Source organism: Loxodonta africana, chromosome 4 (assembly GCF_030014295.1).
Source record: "Loxodonta africana isolate mLoxAfr1 chromosome 4, mLoxAfr1.hap2, whole genome shotgun sequence".
In the NCBI taxonomy this organism is placed as follows: domain Eukaryota; kingdom Metazoa; phylum Chordata; class Mammalia; order Proboscidea; family Elephantidae; genus Loxodonta; species Loxodonta africana.
In genome coordinates, this window is record NC_087345.1 from 189,423,003 (window position 1) to 189,450,133 (window position 27,131).

Sequence of the window (27,131 nt, forward strand, 5' to 3'; positions counted from 1 at the left end):
GGATTAATAACTCTAAACAAACCAGAGAACAATTTCAAGACACATTTTTATAATTTTTTATTGTTAGGAAAGCCTTTCTAAATATAGTATTAAAGGCAGAACATCAAAACGAAAATTGTGTCATTAAGGGTTATTTGGTTATAAGCAGCAGGAAATTTCTCTGATTAAATGAGTACAGTAGCCACTAATATTATTCCCAAATATACGCTATCTCTCCTTGGGGAAGAATTATACTCCCCTGTCTCTGTGACATTTGGCTTGGCTGTGTGACTTGCCTTGACCAATGAAAAGTAAGTGGAAGTGATGGTGTGTCACTTCTGGGCAGAAAACTTCATAGGGGTTTAACCTATTGTTTTCTCTGCTCCTATAATCATGGAAACATGTATTAAGATTAAATTTCTACCAGCTGGGCTTCCAAGTGACAAAGCCTTCTTACCAGTACAGAATTTGAGTGAAAAATGAACTTTGGTGAGTTTGTTGGGTTTTCATTACCTCAGCATAACCTTGCTTATGCTGATTGATTCATTAAAGAAAAGGATATTTATTGGACTAATACCAGGAGCTCACAGAGCGGATAGGAATGTTTGGAAATGGGTCCAGGCTTCGGGAATTGGTAGTTACCATAACAGCTTTGGAGACTAGAAAACGGGAACTATAGGAATAGTTTCATGGCAGGAAGCAATATGATCAGGGCATTCAACAGGAGTTGGATGAAATCTAAACATTTTCACTTCCTTTGTTCTTCAGATAAAAACTAAATTTTAAGGAGGATTTGTCCCATGGGCCTGATTTTGGTTATATGTCCACCCTATGGCAAAGGGAGGGCAGAGCTTCTAATTACAGTCCCGCTGGACTAGATCCAATGGAAGTGGAGAAAGGAAATTAAAACACTGTGAAGAAGATGGAACGGATGCTGGACAGTCAAAACACCAATATTTACTTCCTAAAAATCAGTGGATTTGACCATTTAAAATACTCAGTAGGTCAAAAAACACCTTTTAGGTTTACATACCAAAAGAAACAATCTTTGATGGTTACGAGGGAGGGGAGGGGGGATGGAATATTATAGTACACAACACCGGGGTAGCCAGCACAACCTGTACAAGGCAAACTCATGGAAGCTCCATAGACACATCCAAACTCCCTGAGGGACAGAATTGCTGAGCCGAGGGCTGTAGCGACCATGATCTTGGGGAACATCTAGCTCAATTGGCATGACAGTGTTTACAAAGAATATGTTCTACATTAGACTGTGGTGAGTAGCGTCTGGGGTCTTAAAAGCCTGTGAGCAGCCATCTAGGATATTCCACTGGTCTCACCCATTCGGGAGCAAGGAAGAATGAAGAAAACTAAAGATAAAAGGGAAAGATTAGTCCAAAGGACTAATGGACCACATCTACCATGGCCTCTACCAGACTGAGTCCAGAACAATGAAATGGTGCCTGGGTACCACTGGCTGCTCTGAGAGGGATCACAATAGAGGGTCCCAGACAGAGCTGGAGAAAAATGTAGAACAAAATTCTAACTCAAAAAAAGACCAGACTTGCTGGCCTGATAGAGACCAGAGAAACCCTGAGAGTATGGCCACCAGACACCCTTTCAGCTCAATAATGAGGTCACTCCTGAGGTTCACCCTTCATCCAAAGATTGAACAGGCCCATGGAACAAAACAAGCCTAAAGGGGTGCGCAAGCCTTGGACAGGGACTGGAAGGCAGGAGGGAACAGGAAAGGTGGTAATAGGGAACCCGGAGTTGAGAAGGAAGAGTGTTGACATGTCATGGGGTTGTTAACCAATGTCATAGAACAATGTGTGTATTAACTGTTTGATAAGAAACTAGTCTGTTCTGTAAACCTTCATCTAAAGTACAATTAAAAAAAAACTGAAAAAAAAAAACCCCACCTTTTAATACAATTAAAAAAGAACAAACAATTTAAAACGCATGAGAGCAAACGGCTGGTATTGTTAATATATATACAAATGAAGAAGTAAAAGAAGAGTACATCAACAGAACGTGGCCCATACCAATACAAAAACTTGAAAATTAATTTCTAAAATATGAACTATACATAGCCAGAAAATTTCAAAATAATTTCAACTCACTAGCATTCAAAGAAATACAAATTAAAATGAGATATTTTTCATCTGTCAGATTTTTCAAAATTGATAATGCTCTCTTGTTAAAGGAGGAGAAAGTTCCCCAGACTACTGTTAGACCATAAAGAAAATAGTATTTTTTCTCATATTGTGCTCATGAGTGTAAATTACTCAATAATTTTTTTTTTTCTATAGTACAATTTGGCGGCATGCATTCAAAGTCTTAGTAATGGTTAAACTCTTTGACTAAATAATTCCACTTTGATGAATTTAATCTAAGGAGGTAGACTTAGATTTTGGACAACTGATTATAAGAATGTTTGTTTCAGCATCATTTATAATAGCAAAAATTTAGAAACAACATTAACGACCCATACTTTTAGCCAAGAATTAAATAGCTTGGGGTGTATCTGTATACTGATGCAGTCATTAGAAATGATGTTCTAGAAAAACTTTAATAATGCAAAAGATGAAGGACCATGTTATAAAACAGGTACTATAAAATCCCAAATAGGTGGAAAAATATTTATTGAGATGATATAATAAAACACTAACCATGAATTTATTTTGTAGATGGATTAGGATGATGATATAAAATTCTTTTTTGTGTTTTTCTGAATTTCCTAAAGGTCCTACAATAAATTATAACTTTGGTTAACAAAGTAAAGCCCAATAAATGTTAGTAAAATTGAGTATTCTAGGGCATTTTAAGAAGCCGATGATTGACATAGTAAATTATGGTTTACTAATTTTACAGTTTATTAATGTAAATAATGTATACCACAATTTTGCCTTTGACACGTATCTGTAGTAATTAGGAATTGAAACAACCAAAATATTTATCACTGTCCAGATTCCTCTGTGAAAATTAGATTTAACAAGTATATTTCAAGTGTTTTTATGTGCCTGGTACCATAAGATGGTATAAAACTTTCCCCAAAAAACCTACAGTAGAAGATAACATCTACTGGGCAAGAGCAAATCAACCTTAGACGAAGAGGGTGAGTTGATACAAGCTTTAACTGACACGGTACATTCAAGAAAACCTTTATGATGCCAACTTGCCGCAATGGGAGATTTAAATCCAGCCTTTCATTGTCTCCATGTGTGGACAGCCACCTTCCCTATGTGGGATTTATAATGGAGGATCTATAATCCCAGAAATTTCATTTTCAGGACCTATCCTCAGGAGCTATCCTCAGCTTTGGTACTAAAAACTAGTCTTGGGAAATTACCTCGTACTTTAAAGAATGTATGTAAGCCTGCAGTTTTCTTCTAGCCAGTAGTCCAGGGGTCTTATTTCTCCATGGGCTCTTGCTTATATTTATTTTCTAAATCTGTTTTTATGAATACTCAACAATTAATGAATGTTTCTTCAGAAATTTCTTGGTTTTGCTTGTTTTTGGTTAAGGCGCTCCACCGCTAGCTGAAAGGTTGGTGGTTTGAAACCACCAGTGGCTCCGAGGGAGAATGAAGTGGCAGTCTGCTTCCATAGAGATTTATTGCCTTGGAAACCCTACGGGGTTGCTATGAGTTGGAATCAACTTGACAGCAGTGGGTTTTGTAATCATCGATAATACACAAATATAAGTAAGTGGAGCAGTGGTTAAGAGCTCTGATGGCTAAACAAAAGGTCGACAGTTCGAATCCTCCAGCCTTTCCTTGGAAACCTTATGGGGCAGTTTTGCTCTGTCCTATAGGGTCACTGTGAGTCAAAATCGACTCATTGGCAATGGGTTTGGTTTTTTTTTTTTTTTAATAAGTAAGTATGACCCATATTATACAATTGTATTTTATTCTTTTATATATGCGCACACACATATTTATTGCACATACACGAAATAGACAACAATACATGATTCCATGTGATAAAATGTTGAATAAGTGATAAATACAATAGGGACTGTTGGCATGCTGAGAAAATGGCAAGTAACCAGAAGGGACTGTAAAGACTGTTGCTTCATAACATAGAAAGATAATTCAGATATGAAATATTATTATAGATTTCTGTTATAAAGAGAATATAAGCTGTGTAGTATAAATATATTTAAAAGTCTACTCTCAAAAATCACTCTTCCATGAATGTTTCCAGAAGTGATATGTATCACCTCAGAGTAATTTACTTCAGGCAATAGATGCGCTCCTGAAAAGCCAGGTGAAAGCGTTATTTGCTGATTTAAAATTATTTCCACGACATCTGCAATTTAGAATAGCAATTTCAGGACTGTTCTGATAAGTGTATGTGAATTTAAGAAAGAAACAATGTCTTCTTATCATTATCAAAGAATACAAATAATGTACCACATCGCCCGTTTCTCCATCTTTAACGCTAAAGATTATGGAGGAATTATCCCTACTGTTTTGCTCAGGCCAGCGGCTTCACTTGTCCACTAGATCTTACTCGTTCATTTTTTTCAAGGTAGGTGAGCCTGAAATTATTCTAGCAATTTTTCCCTCTCTCCCACATCATTATTTTTTCCTCTGAAGTGGAATATTCCCACCCATATGCAAATATGTAATTAATTATCTCATCTTATCACAAACCAAACAAACAAAATACCTTCTCTAGAGTTTTTTTTAGAGACCAGTTCCTCTATAAGTATTGCCCTAGCTGCTGCACCCCTTTCTAAAAAATTGTGTTTTTGGTGAAAGTTTACAGCACAAATTAGTTTTTTATTTAAAAAAATTTATACACAAATTGTTTTGTGACACTGGTTGCAATCCCTGCAATATGTCAGCATTCTCCCCCTTTCTTTTTCCACCCTGGGTTCTCTGTGCCCACTTGTCCAGTTTTCCTGTCCCTTCCTGACATCTCATCTTTGCTTTGGGGCAGAGGTTGCCCATTTGGTCTCATTTGTTTGACTGAACTAAGAAGCATGTTCCTCACATGTGTTATTGCTTGTTTTATAGGCCTGTCTAATATTTGGCTGAAAGGTGGACTTCTGGAACGACTTCAGTTCTGAGTTAGCAGGTTGTCTGGGTGCCATAGTCTTGGGGGTTCCTCCAGTCACTGTCAGACCAGTAAGTCTGGTCTTTTTTTTGTGAATTTGAACTTTGTTCTACATTTTTCTCCCATTCTGTCCAGAACCCCCGACTGTGATTTCTGTAGGAGCAGTCGGTGGTGGTAGCTGGACACCATCTAGTTTTCTGGTCTCAGGCTAGTGGAGGTTGTAGTACATGTGGTTCATTAGACCTTTGGGTTAATATTTTCCTTGTGTCTTTGGTTTTCTTTATTCTCCTTTGCTCTGAACACGACAGAACCAATAGATGTATCTTAGATGGTTGCTCAAAAGTTTTTAAGATCCCAGACACTACTCACCAAAATAGGCTGTAGGACATTTTCTTTATGAACTACATTATGCCAATTAACCTCGATGTCTCCGCAGAGTATGATCCCCAGCCCTCAACCCCAGTTACTGGATTCCTCTAGGTGTTTGTTTTTATCTAGGAAGCTTCTATGGCTTTGCCTTGGTCAGGTTGTGCTGCTTTCCCCTATATTGTGTGTTGTCTTTTCCTTCACCAAAGTTAACTTGTCTACTATTTAGTTAGTGATTTCCCCTCTCCACTCTTCCCTCCATCGTAAGCATCAACAATTGTTTTTTTCTGTATGTAAACCCTTTCTTCCCTGGTGGTGTAGTGGTTAAGTGCTGCAGCTGCTAATCAAAGGGTCGGCAGCTCGAATACGCCAGGTGCTCCTTGGAAACTCTATGGGGCAGTTCTACTTTGTCCTATAGGGTCTCTATGAGTCAGAATCGACACAACGGCACTGGGTTTGGTTTTTTTTTTTTTTTTTTTTTTGGTTAAACTCTTTCTTGGGTTTTTATAATAGTGGTCTCATACAATATTTGTCCTTTTGTGACTGACTTATTTCACTCAGCATAATGCTGTCCAGATTCCTCCATTTTGTGGGATGTTTTAAGGATTCATCATTGTTCTTTATCCTTGAGTAATACTCCATTGTATATATGTACCATAATTTTTTTACCCATTCATCTGTTGATGGGCACTTAGGTTGTTTCTGTCTTTTTGCTGTTGTGAATAATGCTGCAGTAAACATGGGTGTGCATATATCTATTTGTGTGAGGGCTGTTATTTCTCTAGCATATATTCCTAGGAGTGGGATTGCTGAATCATATGGTGTTTTTATTTCTAGCTTTTAAAGGAGGTGCAATATCATTTTCCATAGTGGTGGTACCACTTTATATTTCCACCAGCAGTGCATAGGAGTTCCAATCTCCTTGAAACCTCTCCAACATTTGTTAATTTCTGTTTTTTCAATTAGTGTTGGTAATTTAGGGGTGAGATGATATCTCATTGTAGCTTTGATTTGCATTTCTCTAATGACTAATGATTGCAAACATTTCCTTATGTGTCTGTTCACTGCCTGAAGGTCTTCTCTGGTGAAGCGTCTGTTCATATCCTTTGCCCACTTTTTAATTGGATTGTCTGTCTTTTTGTTGTTGAGCTCTTGCTGTATCTTAGAGATTTTAGAGATAGACTCTTGTTGGATATGTCGTAGCCAACATTTTTTTCCCAATCTGTAAGTTCTCTTTTACTCTTGTTGATGTCTTTTGATGACCATAAGTGTTTAATTTTTTAGGAGTTCCCAGTTATCTAGTTTATCTTCTTGTGTTTGTCCATTGTTAGTTATGGTTCATATTGTATTAATGCCATGTATTGGGGCCCCTAGAGTTTCTCCTATTTTTTCTTGAATGAACTTTATCATTTAGGTTTTACACTTAGGTCTTTGATTCATTTTGTGTTTGTTTTTGTATATGGAGTGAGGTATTTGTTTAAAAGACTGTCTCTTCCCCATGTAATGGAGTTTGGTCTTTTGTCAAAGATCAACTGACCATACATGGATAGATTTACATCTGGGTTCTGCATTCTGTTCCATTGGTCTATGTGTCTGTTGTACTATTACATATCATGGCTGTATAGTAGGTTCTCAGGTCAGGTAGTATGAGGCTTCCTACTTTGTTCTTTTTCTTCAGCGATCCTTTGCTTATCTGAGTCCTCTTTCCTTTCCGTACAAAGTTGGAGATTAGTTTTTCTATCTGTTAAAGAATGCTGTTGGTATTGGGATCAGGACTGCATATGTAAATCACTTTGGGTAGGATTGACATTTTCACAATGTTGAGTCTTCTTATCCATGAGCATGGTATGTTTTCCCATTTATATAGGTCTTTTTTGTCAGTTTGTCATACCGTGGGGGCTTGTGTGTTGCTATGATGCTGGAAGCTATGCCACCAGTATTCAAATACCAGCAAGACCCATCATGATGCACAGGTTTTAGCTGAACTTCCAGACTAAGACAGAGTAGCAAGAAGGACCTGGGGTGGTCTACTTCTGAAAAAACTAGCCAGTGAAAACACTATAAATAGTAGCAGAACATTGTCTGATATAGTGCTGGAAGATGAGCCCCTACGTTTGGAAGGAACTCAAAATATGACTTGGGAGGAGCTGCCTCCTCAAAGTAGAGTTGACCTTAATGATGTGGATAGAGTCAAGCTTTTGGGACCTTCATTTGCTGATGTGGCATAACTTAAAATGAGAAGAAACAGTTGCTAACATTCATTAATAATCAGAACCTAGAATGTACAAAGTATGAATCTGGGAAAATTGGAAATCATCAAAAATGAAATGGAGTGCATAAACATCGATACCCTAGGCATTATTGAGCTGAAATGCGCTGGTATTGGTCATTTTGAATTAGACAATCATGTGGTCTACTATGCTAGGAATGACAACCTGAAGAGGAATGGTAATACATTCATCAGCAAAAAGAACATTTCAAGATCTATCCTGAACTACAGAGCTGTTGGTGGTAGGATAATATCCATACGCCTACAAGGGAGACTGGTTAATACCACTATTATTCAAATTTATGCACTAAGCACTAAGGCCAAAGATGAAAAAATTTAAGATTTTTACCAGCTTCTGCAGTCTGAAATTGATCAAGCTTGCAATCAGGATGCACTGATAATTACTGGTGATTGGAATGCAAAAGTTGGAAACAAAGAAGTATCAGTAGTTGGAAAATATGGCCTCGATATAGAAATGATGCTGTGGATCGCATGGTTGAATTTTGCAATACCAGTGAATTCTTCATTGCAAATACCTTTTTTCACCAACACAAATGGTGACTCTAACACATGGACCTCACCAGATGGAATACACAAGAATCAAATTGAATACATCTGTGGAAAGAGATGATGGAAAATCTCAATATCATCAGTTAGAACAAGGCCAGGGGCCAACTGAGGATCAGACCATCAATTGTTCATATGCAAGTTCAAGTTGAAACTGAAGAAAATTGTAACAAGTCCACAAGAGCCAAAGTACGACCTTAAGTATATCCCACCTGAATTTGGAGACCATCTGAAGAATAGATTTAACGCATTGAACGCTAATAACTGAAGACCAGACAAGTTTTGAAAGGACATCAAGAACATCATACATGAAGAAAGCAAGAGGTCATTAAAAAGGCAAGAGAAAAAGAAAAGACCTAAATGGATGTCAGAAGAGACTCTGAAGCTTGCTCTTGAATGTCGAGTAACTAAAGCAAAAGGAAAAAACGGTGAAGTAAGAGTTGAACAGATTTCAAAAGGCAGCTAGAGAAGACAAAGTAAAGTATTATGATGACATGTGCAAAAATCTGGAGATAGAAACCATAAAGGAAGAACATGCTCAGCATTTCTCAAACTGAAGGAACTGAAGAAAAAATTCAAGTCTCCGGTTGCAATACTGACGGATTCTATGGGGAAAATATTAAGCAATGCAGGAAGCATCAAAAAGAAAATGGAAGGAATACACAGAGTCACCATACCAGAAAGAATTGGTCAATGTTCAATCATTTCAGAAGTTAGCATATGGTCAGGAACCAATGGTTCTGAAGGCAAAGTGTTCATTTCCTTTGCCCATTTTTTAATTTGATTATTTGTCCTTTTTTGTAGAGGTGTTGGATTGTCCTCTAGATTTTAGAGATTAAACATTTGTTGGATTTGCCATAGCCAATTTTTTTTTTCCCAGTCTTAGGTTCTATTTTACTCTTTTGGTGAAGCCTTTTGATGAGCATAGGCATTTAATTTTTAGAAGATTCCAGTTATCTAGCTTATCTTCTGGACTTTGTGTGTTGTTAGTAATGGCCTGTATCCTGTTAATGGCATGTATTAGGGCCTCTCGTGTTGACCCTATTTCTTCTTCTATGATCTTTACAGTTTTGTTGCTAATGTTTCAATTTTGTCCCTTCTTTTTTGATGTGTGCATGTATTGCTATGAATTGACCTCTGAGCTCTGCCTTTGCTGTGTCCCAAAGGTTTTGGTATGATGTGTTTTTATTCTTGTTTGATTCTAGGAACTTTTTTATTCCATCTTTGATTTCTTCTTTTACCCAGTGGTTTTTAAGCAGGGTGTTATTGAGTTTCCATGTAATTGATTTTTTTCCTTACTTTTCCTGTTCTTAATTTCTACTTTGATGACGTAGTGGTCAGAGAAGATAGTTTGTATTATCTCAATGTTTTGGGTTTTGTTGGGGGTTGCTCTGTGTCCTAAGATGTGGTCTATTCTAGAGTATATTCAATGTGCATTGGAAAAGAATGTGTACTTTGCAGCTGTTGAGTGGGGTGTTCTATATGTCTATGAGGTCATGTTGGCTGATTGTGCTCTTTAGCTCTTCTGTATCTTTGTTGAGTTTCTTTCTAGATGTTCTGTCATTTACAGAGAATGGTGTGTTGAAGTCTACTATTATTGTGGAACTGTCAGTTTCTATTTTCAGTACTGTTAGAGTTTGTTTCATGTATTTTGGAGCCCTGTCATTGGGTGCATAGATGTTTATTATGCTTAAGTCTGCACGATGGGTCGTCCCTTTAATCATTATATAGTGCCCTTTGTCTTTCACAGTGGATTTTGTTTTAAAGTCTATTTTATCTGAGATTACCATTTCACTCCTGATGTTTTTTGCTTGATATATTTTTTTTCCATCCTTTGATTTTTATGAATTTGCATCTTTGTTTCTAAGGTGTGTCTCTTGTAGACAGCATATTGATGGATCCTGTTTTTTTTTTTTAAATCCAGTCTGTCACTCTGTGTCTCCATGGTGTATTTAGGCCATTTACATTCAATGTAATTATTGATAGGTGTGAGTTCATTGCTGTCTTTTTGTAGTGCTTTATTTTGTGGTGCTTTTTCTTTGTTCCTCTTACTCTTCTGTGCTGTTTCATTTGTTTGTTGATTTCTTTTGTTTTTGTAGATTTTGTTTTTATTGTGACTTTATGTTTTTCTTCTTTATTTTGATGAGTAGTTTGTTGACTTTGTTTGTGGTTCTCTTGAAATTTACCCTTTTCTTCCTAGGTTTCAACTAGTCTATTATTACTTGGTATTGCCTCACCTTCCTCTCCATTAGAAAGTTCTATACCTATACTGTTTATTCCCTCTTTTATTGTTCTTACATTGTTGTCATTTACAGATTAACCTCCCTGGTTCCCTGTTGCAATTCTTTTGGTTTTGGATAGTCCTTGTGAGTTCATTTCCCAGGTTGGTATCTGGCTGGTACAATCTTGCATCCTAGATTCAGGTTGTAGTCTGATGTTGTTTGATCTCAGACAGAAGGACTCCCTTTAATGATTCTTGTAAGTTTGTTTTTTTTACATGTTCCCTTAATTTCTGTTTATCTGGAAATGTCCTAATTTCACTGTCATATTTGAAAGAAAGTTTTGCAGGATATATCATTCTCAGTTGGAAATCTTTTTCTTTCAAGGTTTTATATATGTCATCCCATTGCCTTCTTGCCTGCATAGTTTTTGCCAAGTAATCAGAGTTTAGTCTTATTGTTTCTCCTCTATACATGACTTTTTGGGTTTTTTTGAGCTGCTTTCAGAACTTTTTCTTTGTCTTTGGTTTTAGCGAGTGTGATTATGATATGCTTTGGTGTTTTTCTTTTGGGGTCTATCCTATATGAGGTTCTTCGAGCTTCTTGGATAGTCAACTTTTCATCATTCATGATATTAGGGAAGTTTTCTGTCAGTAATTCTTCAATGCTCCTCTCTGTATTTTCCATTTTCTCTCCCTGTTCTGGAACTCCGATCACCTGCAAATTTTTGCTTTTGATTGTAGCCCACATAATTCTCAGCATTTCTTCATTTTTCTTCATTCTTTTTTTCTGATTTTTCCTCAAATGTAGTTGTATCCCAGTGTTTGTCTTCAATTTCACTGATCCTGTCTTCCATCATTTCAAACCTGCCCCTCAGCCCTTCTATGACACTGTCCATTTCTGAAATCTTGTTTATCTTTTTGATTTCTAATTGTTGGTTTTGTATGATTTCTAGTTGTGAATTTATTTTGGGATTTTGTTCCTGTATTGTTTTCCTGAGCTGTTCCATTCTTTGTCTACATTTGCCATGAATTTGTCTGCCTTTTCCATAAATTTGTCTATTTTTTTTCTGCTTTTTGCTTCAACTCTTGGACTGCTCTGAATATTAGAGATTTTAATTCCTTGCCAGTTAGTTTAGTGGCTTTTCTCCTACTGGAAAGTCATTTGGAGTTTTATTTTGGATGCCTACTGGAACTCATGTTGTCCTTTTTTTATGTATATGTTTTGATATTGTCTGCTGTCTTTGGGACATTCAGTGGTTATTTTCTTCATTTCTTGAGTGCAGGTTTGTTTGTTTCCTCCTGCTTTTTTGTTTTATTTGATTATGACTTTATTTGTTGTTTGCTTGTCTGTAGTCATGATACTTTTCACCTCCTTGTCCAATGAACAGGGCCAGTCACTCAGCATGGTACAGCAGGGCAGGTCCAGCTGAAGGGGAGGGGCTGGGATGGGTTGTTTCTGGCATGTACTAGGGCCAACAGGGCAGTCCAGGAATCAGTGGTGAGGAGAATCCAGTTGGTCCAGCCTGTGCTACTTGGGGTATGATATTCAGCACACGGTGCAGGTAGGTAGGAAAAAGGGGAGACATTGTGATGTGTGGAGCTAATAGGGATATGGGAAAGAGGAGAGAGAAACAGGAGCCAAAAACAAACAAAGGGAAAAAAAAGCATGATAAAGGAGCTTGTCATTGGAGTGGAGAGATGAGAAACTGAGAAATGGAGAAAAGAAAAAAGGAGAAAATAAAAGAATAAAGGAAAAAGAAAAAAATGACTAGATAAAAATTTGGAAAAAGAAAAGAAAAGAAGAGTCCCCAGAGCCCCACTGGTGTGGCCACGAAGACAGGGGAAATGGCTCCCAGGCTGTGCAGTATAGCCTCATTAGAAGGGGTATAGATGTCACACAGCAGTAGGTACTCAGGAGACAGGAAAAGAAGGTAAGTACAGAGAGTCGAGAACTGAGAAATGCAGAAAGACAGAAAGGGAAAAAGTGAGAGAAATAAAAAAAAAAAAAAAAGAAAGAAAATAAGAAATGCTGCCAGCGATCCCACCTAAGCAACTGTGCAGTTTAGGGGAGTGGCTCCTAAGCTGTGCGGTGCAGCCTGGCTAGAAGGGGCTCACAAGCTGCGAAAAGGAAAAGTAAACAAACAAAGCAAAACAGAATAATAAAAAAAAGCCCATGGATCCCACCAGCATGGTGTCGAGGGCTGGGGGAGTGGTTCCACAGTTGAGCGTGGCATCACAGCTTTTCAAGAAGCAAAGATGGCACACGGAGCCAGGTGTTCGAAAGAAAGGAGGGGGTGGTGGTAGGAGGCACAGAAGAAACCAAAAGAAACTGAAAGCAGCAGCATCAGCTTAGGGGGCTGGCCAGTGTGGGCAGGGCGAATCCAAGTGGCCTGAGGCCAAAAATGTTGCCTTCTGGTCAAGAGATTGTGGCTGGAGGGAAGCAGAAGAGGCCGAAGGGGAGAGGGGAAAAATGGTGGGGGTTAAGAAAGCATATATCGTTCACTACCAGGTGCTCTGTCTCCCGCTGGGAACTTCGTGAAGCTGCTTCCCTGTACTCCCTCTCTGCCGATCTCCAGTGTGGATGGGGTGAATCCAAGTGGCACAGATGAGCCACCACAGCCAGCCTGGTAGCTCGGAGGTACAGCAACCAGGAGAGGATGGGGGTGGGAAAGTGTGTATTGCTGGTTACCAGGTGCTCTGTCTCCTGCTGGGAGCTCCATGAAGCTGCTTTCCTGTGCTCCGTGTCCGCTGATCCGCGACAGGAGTGCAAGATGGCAGATTTGTGCTGCGTTAGCTGATAAGGGTCCTTTGCACATATCTCTCCTCGCTCTCTGTCCTCGGTCAGTTTCTTATTCCATTCGGTGTTTGGCTGAATTCTTTATCTCTCCATTTGATACTTCAGGTTCCAGGAATGACATTTGTCTCTGTTTTACGTAGTTTTTTGGGTCTTTGCTGTAGAGGGTTGGTGTGGTGCTTCTGTCTATGGTGCCATGTTGGCCAGAAGTCAAGTTTCTTTCTTGACCCTCTGTCCTTTACTGAGAGTGGTGTGTTAAAGTCTCCTACTATTATTGTGCAACTGTCTGTTCCTCTTTTCAGTGCTGTTAGAGTTTGTTTTATATATTTTGGAGCTGTGTCGTTGAGTGTGTAGATATTTACTAAGGTTATGCCTTCTTGGTGCATTGTTCCTTTAATCATTATATAATGTCCTTCCTTGTCTTTAATGGTTGATTTTGCCTCAAAGTTTATTTTACCTGAGATTAGTGTTGCTACTGCTGCCCTTTTTTGGTTAGGGTTTGCTTGATATATTTTTTTTCCATCCTTTGAGTTTTAATATATGTATGTCTTTGTGTCTAAGATGTGTCTCTTGTAGACAGCATATCGATGGGCTGTGCTTTTTTATCCATCCTGCCATTCTCTGTTTCTTTAGGGGTGCATTTAAGCCATTTACATTCAGTGTGATTATGAGTAAGCATAAGTTTATTGCTATCATATTGTGCTTTTTTTGTAGTGCTGATGTTTTCTTTGTTCCTCTCATTTTCTTGTTATTATTTCCTTTTGTTTGTGGATTTTCTTTTCTTTTGTTATTATGGATTTTCTGTTTACTGAGGCTTTACGTTTTTCTTCTTTTTTATTCTGATGAGTAGGTTTGTTACCTTTCTTTGTGGTTATCTTGAAATTTACGCTTATCTTCATAAGCTTGAACCAGTCTTTTATTACTTGGTATCAACTTGACTTCCTCTGCACTTCAAAGTTTTATACCTACACCATTTATTTCCCCTTTTGTTGTTTTGACATTTTTGTCAGTTACAGATTGACGTTTCTTCTCCCCTGTTTTATGTCTTTTAGCTTTGTTTTAGTATTGAAAGCTTTTTATCTAGGTTGGTATCTGTCTGATGCTATCCTTTGTTTTAGACTCTGGTTCTTGTCTGTTGCTGTTGGTTCTCTCATTGAATGCCTCCATTTATTATTTCTTGTAAATTTGGTTTGATTTTTATGAATTTCCTTAATTTCTGTTTATCTGGAAATGTCCTAATTTCACCACAGTATTAGAGAGTTTTGCAAGATATATTATTGTTGGTTGGCAGTTTTTTCTTTCAAGGTTTATGTATGTCATCCCATTATTTTTTTGTCTGCATATTTTGCCGAGTAATCAGAGCTTAGTCTTATTGTTTCCCCTTTGTAAGTGACTTTTCATCTTTATTGAGCTGCCATGTGGGTTCTTTCTTTGTCTTTGGTTTGGCAAATACGGCTATCTTAGTGCTCTCCCCTTATTAATACAAACTAATTAAGAGTTTTCTATACGTGCCCTCCCTAATCTCTCTCCACTTATTCTCTCTTGCATGCACTCTAACCAGGCTTTTGCCCCCACCACTCCACCAAAACCTCCATTAGCTAAGTTAGTGATGACTTCTATGTTGCTAAACCCGATGGTGATTCTCAGTCATCATTGTACTTAACCTAATCGCAGCATTTGACACAGTGGTTTAAGCTCTGTCCCCTTGCTGTGCTTGTGTACTTAATTTCCATGCTGCATACTTTCCTGGTTTTCCTTTTACCTCACTAGCTATCCTTGTTGGATTCCTTTGCTGTTTTCTATACAGAGTTCAAACTGAGCTCCTAATATTTAGCTCCAAACCCATTTCCCCATAGTCTTGCCATCACAGCTAATGGAAGCTCCTTCCCTCCTATTGTTCATTTGATTATTCTCCCCCACCCCCTTTTTTTTTTAATTTAAAATCCATTCGTGAGAAAATCCTGCAGCTCAGCTTTCCAAATCTATCCTGAATATGACCAGTTTTCATCAGCTCTCGTATCATGGTTCAAGCCACTATTATCTTTTCTCTATCAAAGAGACAATGACTTCCTAACTGATATCCTTTATTCTACCCCTACCAGCTCCCCCTACCAATTACTCAACACAGCAACCAAAGTAGCCCAGTTAAAAAAAATCAGGTTCTGTCGCTTTCTGTTCAAACTCCAAAATACATTACTTACTGCATCTTAGACTTCGCCTCCTGCTACTCTCCCCATTGTTCCCTCTAGTCCAACCCTACCAGTCTTCTTGCTGCTGTTTAACACACTAGTCAGACTCCAGATGAGAGTCTTGGCACCTGCTTTCCCTCTGTCTTGAACCTTCTTCTGTCAGATATCAAAGTGGCTTACTCCCTCACATTCTTGTCTTTACTCAAATGTCACATCCTGAGTCAGGTCCTCCCTGGCCATTCTAACTATAAATTTTTTTTATCCCTTCCATACTTTTTTTTTTTTTAAAGTGCTTAACATTAGACTATATGTTCCACAAAGGCAGGGATTTTAGGCTGATTTTTCTTGTCAATTAAATCACTCATATTATTTTTTTTTAAATCACTTAACAAGGTGGGCCCTGGGACTCCCAAAACAAATAAAACATAATCTTTGCCCCTCAAAATGTTATTGTCAAGTGAGAAAGATAAACAAATAAGCACAGAGAAACAAAATCTTGATTTTCACTCACTAACCCTATTACCAGGGTTTTGCCTCACATATAATTTCTAAAATGTAGATTACTGTTTTTGTGAATTGAATGAAAATATTATTTTGAATCTTCATGTGAGAAATTATTTGGTAAAGTATAATCATTTTCTAGTTTAATCATAGACTATTATACCTGGATGGGGCTTCAGATATAGTCTCATCCAATTGTCTCATAGAGTTAAAGAAGTTGCAGCCCAGAAATAATGTCTTGTTAGTAATAGTAATACTTCTCAGTTATGGAATGCCTGTTCTCTGCCAGATGCTACGCTACGCATTTTACATGCATTATTGCATGTAATATTTACAATGACCTCATGAGTTAGACACTATTATTATCTCACTTTTAAAGACGAAGGAAGCTGAGGCTTAGAGAATAATTTGCTCAAGGTCCCATGTATGGAAGCAGCAGGGCTTCTAGTCAAGCCTAGGTCAGTCTTATTTAAAAAGCCCAGGCTCTTAGCAAATGAACGTGCTACATTTGCCCATAGTGTTACATAAATAAGTGACAGAGTGTGGTTAGAAATCTTTTCTGATTCCTACTCCACTGCTTTTCCACAGCAAAATACTGTCTTTGTTTCCAAAGGGTTTTCTATGTGGTTTTGTCTTTTAGTCCATTGGCATGTGTGCTGTTATATCGGTAAACGCCATTGAGTCTGCTCCGACTCCTGGTGACCTCCTGTGACAGAGTAGAGCTGGCCCACGGGGTTTACTAGGCTGTAATCTTTACAGGATTAGGTCACCAGATCCTTCTCTTGTGGGTGGAGTCACTGGCTGGCGGGGGTGGGGGCGTTGAGCTGCCAACCTTTCAGGTAGCAGGCAAGTGTTCAATCATTGTACCACCAGGGCTGCTTTATCAAATCCCATGTGATGACAGCTACGCTAGTAGCTCTACTATGACCAGCCTTTCCCTTCCATTTTTTCAGTGATTTAGGTTAAGAGAGAAAATTGAGATGGTGTCACATCTTCCTAACACTATAAATAGACTCTTTAGTCTATGTGCCGTCAAAGCAACATCCTACAGGAGAACTAGTCATCTACAGTTCAATAGTACAAGCGCAGTGAAGTAGCTCTAACACATCAATGTATATTGCACATGACTATTTACATGTAAACACGTACCATAATCATGGAACAGTTTACTATAGCCAGAGAAAATGATCATAAAAGTTTTTCTTTTTCTTGCATCACTCAAAAAATCATTTACTCTTCTTTATGACAGAGCAATCTGTGTATTTTTGCAATCGCTGCAAGTAGCTGCAGAAAGCATTGTGATAACATCAAAAGAAACACAGTATGGTACTGTAAAATTAATGAGCGAGATGGCAATCTCCTTTTTAGGCAAGTCATACTTTGTAATACAGCACACCCTCTCAATTAGTCTGTTCTCATGAGCTAGAAAATGTGGGTATTGTGGTGAAGTGTCAATTAGAATATGTGGGAGTTATTAAGGAAGATTGTTGCAATTGATAGACAATGTACAATAGCTGTGCATAGGATATGAAGAACTATGACGTTAGGTGTCATTGAGTTGACTTCTGACTCATAGTGATCCCATGAGACAGAGTAGAACTGGACAACAGGATTTCCTAGGCTGTAATCTTATGGGTTTTTACAATCTTTATGGAAGCAGGTTGCCAGATCTTCCTCCTCTGGAGACTCTGGGTAGGTTCGAACTACCAACCTTTGGATTAGCAGCCTAGCATTTAACCGTGGCGCCATCAGGGCTCCTTATGAAGATCTATACATTGACTCAATATACATTTGCTCTTTTTGAATTTGTTTGTTGATTCTCTCATCATGATCAGCAATATGATTAAAACTTAACTGATTGTATTTAGCAATGAATCGATCAGTCGATAACAAATATGTAAAGAAAAAGACAGAGTCCCTAGGTGGCACAAATAGTTAAGTGCTTGACTACTAGTTAAAAGGTTGGCATTCGAACCCATCCAGAGTTGCCTCAGAAGACAAGACTGGTGATCTGCTCCAAAAGGTCAGAGCCTTGAAAACCCTAAGGAGCAGTTCTACTCTGCACATGTGAGGTCGCCATGAGTCGGAACTGACTCGACAGCAACTAACAACAAAGAAAAAGACCATAAAGACATCTCAACTTTTTCTGCTTCTCCAAAATGGTGCATATTCAATGACTCATGGGACTTTTGACCAGCAAAATCTATGATGATCTAGCCTTGCTTAATTATCACTGAGATGAGATTCCAATTTCTCTACTTAGTGTAGAAATCCAAATCTCTTCATAATAAATACTGAGGGGCAATCTTAACAAAAAGTGTCGTACAGTGTATTCAGACTCATTGTTCCAGAGGGGCTCAACAATTATAGGAAATCAAATGAAATCACAAGGACTCTTTGGAAAACAAACTTTTTTTCTTTTTCTTTTTATTGTATTTAAGTGAAAGTTTACAGAGCAAATTAGTTTCTCATTAAACAATGCGCAAATAGTTTTGTGACATTGGTTGCAAACCCCACAATGTGTTAACGCTCTCCCCTCCTCTACCCCAGTTTCCCTGTTGCCATTTGTCCAGTTTTCCTGTCCCATCCTGCCTTCTCATCTTTCTTTTGGGCTGGTGTGCAGATTGGCCTCATATACAAGATTGAACTATGAAGCATGTTCCTCATGTTTGTTATTGTTGGCTCTATAGACCTGTCTAATCTTTGGAAGGGTGAACCTCAGGATTCCCTTCAGTACCAAGTTAAAAGTGTGCCCAGGGGCTATACAGTAGGGGTTTCTCCAGTCTCCATCAGACCAACAAGTCTGTTTTTTTTTTATGTGTGTGAATTTGAATTTTGTTCTACATTTTTCCCTGCTCTGTCTGGGACCCTCTATTGTGATCCCTGTCAGAGCAGTTGGTGGTGGTAACTGGGCACCATGTAGTTGTTCTGGGCTCAGTCTGGTGGATGTTGTGTTAGCTGTGGTCCCTTAGTCCTTTGGACTAATCTTTCCCTTTTCTTCTTCTCCTTTGCTCCAGCTGGGATGAGACCCGTAGATGTATCTTAGATCGCGGCTTGCTGGCTTTTAAGACCCTAAATGCTACTCACCACAGTTGGATGTAGAATATTTTCTTTATAGACTATGTTATGCCAATTGAGCTAGATGTCTCCCGAGACTATCGTGCCCAGCCCTCAGCCCAGTAGCTTCGATGTGTCTGTGGAGCTTCTATGACTTTGCCGAGGTCAAGTTGTGCTGACCTCCCCAGTAATGCGTACTGTCTTACCCTTCACCAAAGTTACCACTTATCTAATTTTTTTTTTTTTTTTTTAGTTAGTGGTTTTCCCTTCCCATCTCTCCCGTCCCTTGTAACCATCAAAGATGGTTTCTTTCTGTGTGGAAATATTTTTATGTGTTTTTATAATAGTGGTCTTATACAGTATTTGTCCTTTTATGATTGACTTATTTTACTCAGGATAATGCCCTCCAGATTCATCCATGTCGTGAGATGTTTCACAGATTCATCATTGTTCTTTATTTTTGCATAGTATTCCACTCTGTGTATTTACCATAGTTCGTTTATCCATTCATTTGTTGATGGGCACCTAGGCTGTTTCTATCTTTTTGCTGTTGTGAATAATGCTGCAGTGAAGATGGGTGTACATATGTCTATTCATGTGACAGCTCTTATTTCTCTAGGACGTATTCCTAGAAGTGGTATTGCTGGATTGTATGGTATTTCTATTTCTAGCATTTTAAGGAAGCACAATATTGTTTTCCAAAATGGTTGTACCATTTTGCATTTCCACCAGGAGGGCATAAGAGTTCCAATCTCCTTGAAGCCTCGCCAACATTTGTTATTTTCTATTTTTTTGATTTGTGCCAGTAATATCGGGGTGAGATGATATCTCATTGTAGTTTTGATTTGCATTTTCTAACAACTAATGATCGGGAGCATTTTCTCATGTGTCTGTTAGCAGCCTGAATATCTTTTTTGGTGAAATATCTGTTCATATCTTTTGCCCATTTTTTTAAATCAGATTATTTGTCTTTTTGTCATAGAGGTGTTGGATTTTCCTATAGATTTTAGAGGTTAGGCCTTTGTTGGATAAGTCATAGCCAAAAAATTTTTTGGAAAGCAAAATTTTGATAAACTGTGCACAAACTATGTATTGCTTGAAAATAATTCAGGAAGTAGGATCTAATTGGAGTATGCAGGGAGGTATGACTGATACTCTCTTCAGGTTGGGTATGGTTTCAAAGAAAACACTGCTCTGTAGGGCTTGTCTTAATTGTCACTTACTGTCTTCCCTAAATTATGGTTTCTTTTAATATATTTGTGGATTGATAGAGATGTTGAAAATTGTTAGTGATTATAGTCAACTAAGTTTAAAAATGTTTATTGTTTTTCTAATTTTTATACTTTAATCATAGGAAGTAGAAAAATTGTGTATATATAGAATACAATAGAACATTATTTGGAATCTTACTGCCTAGAAAAATGCATTCTTGATATTTTGGTGTACACTCCCCTAATCATTTCACAGTGCATTTATATTCATGACAATGAAGGGTTTTTCTTCTTTCTTTCACATACTCAATTCTGTCCATAGCGCTGGCCCATACAAGTTACTCACAACAGAAAGAGGTCTTTGGTTAGACTGAGAAAAAGGACAGTGACACTTTTGGCACATTGAAGTTATGCTAAAAGATGGTCAACTTAGTAGTAAAAATGTTTTCGTTGTTTTTTTCCTTGTAAAAGTTTCATCCTGGGACTTGATTAAAAACCAGACCAAACTTGTTGCCATCAAGTCGATTCTGACTCATAGTAACCCTAAAGAACTGAGTAGAACTGCCCCATAGAGTTTCCAAGGAGTACCTGGTGGATTTGAACCGCCGACCTTTTGGTTAGCAGCTGTTGCACTTAACCACTATGCCACCAGGGTTTCCAAAGCTTGATTCCAAAAAATGAAACCCATTGCCATCGAGTGGACTCCAGCTCATAGCCACCCAGAGTAGAACTGCCCCATATGGTCTCCAAGGAGCACCTGGAGGATTTGAACTGCCAACCTGTTGGTTAGCAGCCATAGCTCTTAACCACTATGCCACAAGGGCTTCCATAAGACTTGATTAGGATAATGAAACTCAAATGGAGGGAGGAGCCTGGGGGAATGCGGAAGGGTTTAAGCAACCAAGGGAGCCATGTGAGGTATGGTGGGAGAAAAATGGAAAACTCTTTTTGCTCCCACTCCCTGCCTCTAGATGTCCTCAGTAGGGACTCATGGGTGATAAGGGTAAGTAGCAAACTCTTTTGCACCATTCTCTAGACTCTGTGTTTGAGAAGCTAGTAGAAAGACTTTTCTTTTAATGGGTTGTACCTTCACTTCATCCAAATGTTAAGGGTTTAGTGAGGGATTACGTATATATTATACTGTGTTTTTTTTTTTGTTGTTGTTGTTACCGATACACAGACGAGATCCCTGCACACACGGAGGTTACAGTCAAGTGGCCAAATGTAGAAAGCGAGAATGAAGAGATAGATAGCAAAATCAGTAGGAGGCAGCCTTGGCTAATTGAGATCATGTTGTATACGCAATCATGCACCTTTGTAATTTAAACTTAGCATGATATAAATGTTGTCTCTTGTCTTAGCAAGTTCTTTATAAGCACTGCTTTTAATGGCCACAACAAATTTTATTTTATGGCTGTTTTATAATTTGTGCAGCCGTAACCTGACTGTTGGACGGTAAGTTTGCTTCCAATTATTTTATATTGCTTTGTTATTATAACCAATTCTTTGTTAATAATCTTTTTGTTGCTTTCTTAGCCCACAATTTGAATCATTTTGAGCCTAGAACTTGGGTTATTGGGTCAAAGGAAATGAGTTCTTCCCTGAGAGTATGTACCTGTTTCTCCTCAATGTCAAGAACAGCTAGAGTTTTCCATGTAAAGTAGGCATGGTCTCCCACTGTCTCTTCTGAAAGAGATACTGTGATTTCCATTAACTCACATGCAATGTCACTTCTCTGTTGAATGAGGACATTTGTTCATCTCTCCCCAGCTACCTTAGACCTGCTCTCTACATGAATGAGCAAAGGTCATTCTGGTGACTGCTCAGGTCAAAGGAGTATGCTTCAATTGTGAATCTGTTTTTACAAAAAACTGCCAAACATTTCTGTTTCAAAAATAAATCAACAAATAAAAAAGTTTTTTTTTCTTTTGAAATCTTAAAATTCCAGGTAATTAAAATATAATTCTTTCAATGTTACAATTATACTAAACATAATCTCTGATAATTAGCAGGCACATCACATTAAAGCATTCTCTTTTTCTTCCCAGCCTCAGGCACGTTAGTCACTGTACCTGGAAAAGCTTTCTTTTCACCTGACAAAAGCCTACTCATTCTTCAAGACTCAGTTCACATGTACCTGCCTAGGTGAAGCACTGTCTAATCACTTCTCCTGCTTTCTCCTCTGTCCCTGTTTCCCTGGCAGAGTTTGGAGCTGCCATCTTTTTGTCTTTCCATGGTACCTGGAACATGCCTCTCATAAATCACCTACCTCATGGTAAGCGTTAGTGTGCGTGCCTATCCCCCAGCCTAGTACAAGACTTGCTTTAGGGCCTAAAGCTGAACACAATTCCTGGCAGTTGATAACTTCTTGAACAAATACTGATGTGCTATGCACACTGGAAGTGCACAAATTTGGCTGAACTCCTAGCCGAATGACATTACTCTCGACAGTGCTCTAAAAACTCAAGTCATATCAGTAAGTCTCCACATCATTTGGGTCTTAAAAATATAGAAACATTGTGGCGTTTGACACATACCAACTTTGATGTCAGATAGATGGTTCTTTACGAGTAGGGTGAAAACATTATCTAGTATAATCTCTTTTCAAATTGATATCATGATGTTTGTTTTTATAGGAATACAATTTCATGTTTTTGAAACAGAAGACTAGTAATTTCTCAGCTAACAACTACCTTCCTTTATTACTGTACTAGAGCAAAGAGTAAATCTTTTAAGAGTGGTATTTTTTTTTTTATAAATCTTACATGAGCTTTTGTTAAAGTTGATTCCTGAGATCTTGTCTCTTTCATATTTTATGTGTATGTTTTTTTTCTAAACTTAAGTTAGCATTTTAAACTTAGTGATTATATAATAATTTTGCTCCAGGCCTTTCTCTATTTGCTTCTAGCAGTGATTAGAGTGTGCACGTATAGTTACCCTGGTAACTCTAGGTAGCTGTAAATGTGTTTCAGTGGAAAACCTTACTTTCAAGTTTGACATCACCGAGCCTACCTAAGTACTGTACTTAAAAAAAAAAAAAAAACTCGTGAACTATCATAGACAGTAATTGATATTAATTATATTTTTGTTCACATATTAATCTTGCTTTTTTTTTTTTTGGTATATGTGGAGAAATCTTTTGAAAGCAAAACACGTGCCTCCCTCAAGGAATGTTGAAAGAGCAAAATTTACAGTTGTTTAAGAAAGGAAAGACTATTTTTAGCAAGAGTTGTTGCTAGGAAAGATTTATCCATTCATTAACTGAGTTAGCCCATGAAAAAATTTCAAATGCCTACTGGTGTGACACACTATTTAATATTGTGATGCATATAAAGAAATATTAATTAACAAGAGCTCTAGAATGTGACTAATGGAAAACCTAAAATACGTACAATAATTAAAACACAAACAAGTGCTTTGGGCATAAGATGTCACCAAATGAGTGATATAAAATCTTAGTGGATACACGAAGAGGAAGCGATCATTTCTGACTGAAAATGGGAGAGAAGCTTAGAAAATAAGGAGATACTTGGTTTGGTGTTTAAGAATAGATAGAACCTTGATAACTGAAGGTAGTAGGTCTTCAATTGACAGAGGTAGATGGTGACCAAGTTAAAGAGTGAGTGAAATAAAATGGTGGTCAGGACATCCTTGGCAAGGCAGATGAGCTTTTGCTGGAGAATAGTAGTAGAAGATATTTTTGAGGAATTGAACTATGAGACTTAAGATTTTGGACTCCTTCATTGAGCATTTCTGAGTAGGAAATTAACACAAATGTTTTAAGAACATCTAATATCAGTGTATGAATTTTAAGAATTTAAGAGACTGGAACGCAGTTGCAGTATTCTAAGAATGAAAGAGTCTGGTGATGTAATGAGTAGACATGCAACCTGACCCAGATCCTAATGTGAGGTTCTCAGGTACAATGAAAAGATTCCTCCTTTCTCCTGTGAGAAGGGAAAATGAGTTAAGTATGCAAGAAGTTGTTGGGTAGTGGAAGAAAGATGCAGGTTGAGGGTTTCGGGGGAAGGGGTGGGAGTGAACTTACTGGTGCAGAATGAGGATGCTTCAGGAGCAGTCACTGCAGACCTGGGAAGAGAAGTCCAGATGCGGAGGCAGCTGCAGAGTCTAGCAGTCTGCACTGAAGGACATGGCAATCAACTGGGGATCAAATACAGGCTCCGGACATGCTTTTCCCTTTGCTTTCCTTCCCCATTCTTCCCCCTTCCTCTCTTTCCTCCATTTGTTCAAGCTCTTTCCTCTGAGAGTTTTCTCTAAGGTCTTGGGTGGCAGCAGCAGCCTGGCTGATAAAAGGGTGCTACAGAATAAACCTTAGTAGAAAGTAGGTTTCCTTCATTCATTCTTTTTTTTTTTTTTAATCTTTTCACACTAAAAAAAAAAGGGTTTCCCAAGACTCTTTACCGCCCTCCTACTTCATCCTACCTCTCAGCAGGAAGTTGGTCTACCCATCGCCTCCGGGTGCTTCATCTCGTTGGAGAGTGTTGGAAAAAAATATCCAAGCTCATGCACAGAGGGCAGGACTGTACCACCAGGGAGCGTCCTCTGGCCAGCATCGGCTATATAATTTGTGAGGCCCAACCCAAAACATTGTATACCCATTCAATGGAGCATTATTCAGCAATAAAGAAAAATGAAGTTCTGACACATGGATAAACCTTGAAAATATTATGCTAAGTAAAATAAATCAGATGCAAAAGGATAAACATCCTTTTGGAAGTACACAATTCAGTGACATAATGATAGCATTGACGATGTTGTACAACTATCACCACTATCGATTTCTAAAACATTTTCATCATTCTAAACAGAAACTATTCAACCTGCATGTTGAGCACATAATCCCTCACAGGAAATATCTAGAATAGGCAAATGCATGGAGATAAAAGTAGATTCATGGTTACCAGGGGTAGGGGAGGAGGAAATAGGAAGTTATTGCTTAAGTTATTGCTAAGTTTGTTGTTACAACAAAATGAAACACTGCCCAGTCTTGCATCATCCTCACAATGCTTGAGTCCACAGTTGCAGCCACTGTGTCCATCCATCTAACAGAGGGTCTTCCTTCGTTTCGCTGACCCTCTACCCTACCAAGGATGATGTCCTTCTCCAGGGACTGATCCCTCCTGATTACATGTCCAAAGTTTGTGAGATGTAGTCTCACCATCCTTGCCCCTAGGGAGCATTCTAGTTGTACTTCTAAGATGGATTTGTTCATTCTTTTGGCAGTCCATGGGATCTTTAATATTCTTCCCCAACACCACAATTCAAAGGCATCATTTCTTCTTTGGTCTTCCGTATTCATCATCCAGCTTCACATGCATACAAGGCGATTGAAAACATCATGGCTTGAGTCAGGCACGCCTTAGTCTTCAAGGTGACATCTTTGCTTTTCAACACTTTAAAGGGGTCTTTTGAAGCAGGTTTGCCCAATGCAATGCATCTTTTGATTTCTCGACTGGGCTTCCATGGATGTTGATTGTGGATCCAAGTAAAATGAAATCCTTGACAACTTCAGTCTTTTCTCCATTTATCATAATGCTGTTTATTGGTCAAGTTGTGAGGATTTCTGTTTTCTTTATGTTGAGGTGTAATCTATACTGAAGACTGTGGTCCTTGATCATCATCAGTAAGTGCTTCAAGCCCTCTTCACTTTCAGCAAGCAAGGTTGTGTCATCTGCATAACGCAGGTTGTTAATGAGTCTGCTTCCTCTCATCCTGATGCCGAGTTCTTCTTCATATAGTCCAGCATCTCAGATTATGTGCTCAACATACAGGTTGAATAGTTTCTGTTTAGAATGATGAAAATGTTTTGGAAATCGATAGTGGTGATAGTTGTACAACATCGTCAATGCTATCATCACGTCTCTGAATTGTGTACTTCCAAAAGGATGTTTATCCTTTTGCATCTGACTTATTTTACTTAGCATAATATTTTCAAGGTTTATCCATGTGTCAGAACTTCATTTTTCTTTATTGCTGAATAATGCTCCATTGTATGGATATACAATGTTTTGGGTTGGGCCTCACAAATTATATAGCCGATGCTGGCCAGAGGACGCTCCCTGGTGGTACAGTCCTGCCCTCTGTGCATGAGCTTGGATATTTTTTTCCAACACTCTCCAACGAGATGAAGCACCCGGAGGCGATGGGTAGACCAACTTCCTGCTGAGGGGTAGGATGAAGTAGGAGGGTGGTAAAGAGTCTTGGGAAACCCTTTTTTTTTTTTAGTGTGAAAAGATTAAAAAAAGAAAGAAAGAATGAAGGAAACCTACTTTCTACTAAGGTTTATTTGGTCAGTGCAACTGTTGTGGGAAGTCAGAATGAATATTTAAGTATATTCTTTCTCTACTTCTTTACAATACATATTTGGAACCTTAACGTATACATGTTCACATATTGCTAAACACATACCAAATAATACAGCTGCCAAGGGCTTAGCTATTTTAGGACACATTTGTTTCTCTTACATTTTGTTGATATCTAAACACAGTCCTTCGAAGTGAAATTCCCTCATCTAATTTATTCACGTCTTTACATTGACTGTCTGAGTAGACTTTATGAAGACTTATGCTGAAGTTTTGTTTCCAACTGCTAAAGGAAAAAACTGGGTGAGGCACTGGTGGTTCAACGGTAGAATTCTTGTCCGCCATGTGGGCGACCTGGGTTCCGTTCCTGCCCAATGTACCGCATGCGCAGCCACCACGCATCTGCTCAGTGGAGGCTTGTGTGTTGCTATGATGCCGAACAGGTTTCAGTGGAGCTTCCAGGCTAAGGTGGACTAGGAAGAAAGGCCTGGTGATCTACTTTTGAAAATCAGTCAATGGATCACAATGGAGCATTATTCAATCTGCAACCGATCAGGGTGATGGCACAGGACTAGGCAGTGTTTTGT

The 27,131-nt window shown here is 38.4% G+C and overlaps 1 long non-coding RNA gene across 1 annotated transcript in view; it reads right to left on the reverse strand.

Moving 5' to 3' along the window:
• LOC111748027 (uncharacterized) overlaps positions 1 to 26,753 on the reverse strand; it is a 40,854-nt gene extending 14,101 nt beyond the window's left edge. Inside the window, exon 1 of the long non-coding RNA XR_002783963.2 lies at positions 24,270 to 26,753. This is a non-coding gene — a long non-coding RNA (uncharacterized LOC111748027). The remainder of the gene's footprint in view (positions 1 to 24,269) is intronic.
• Positions 26,754 to 27,131: the final 378 nt, after the last annotated feature.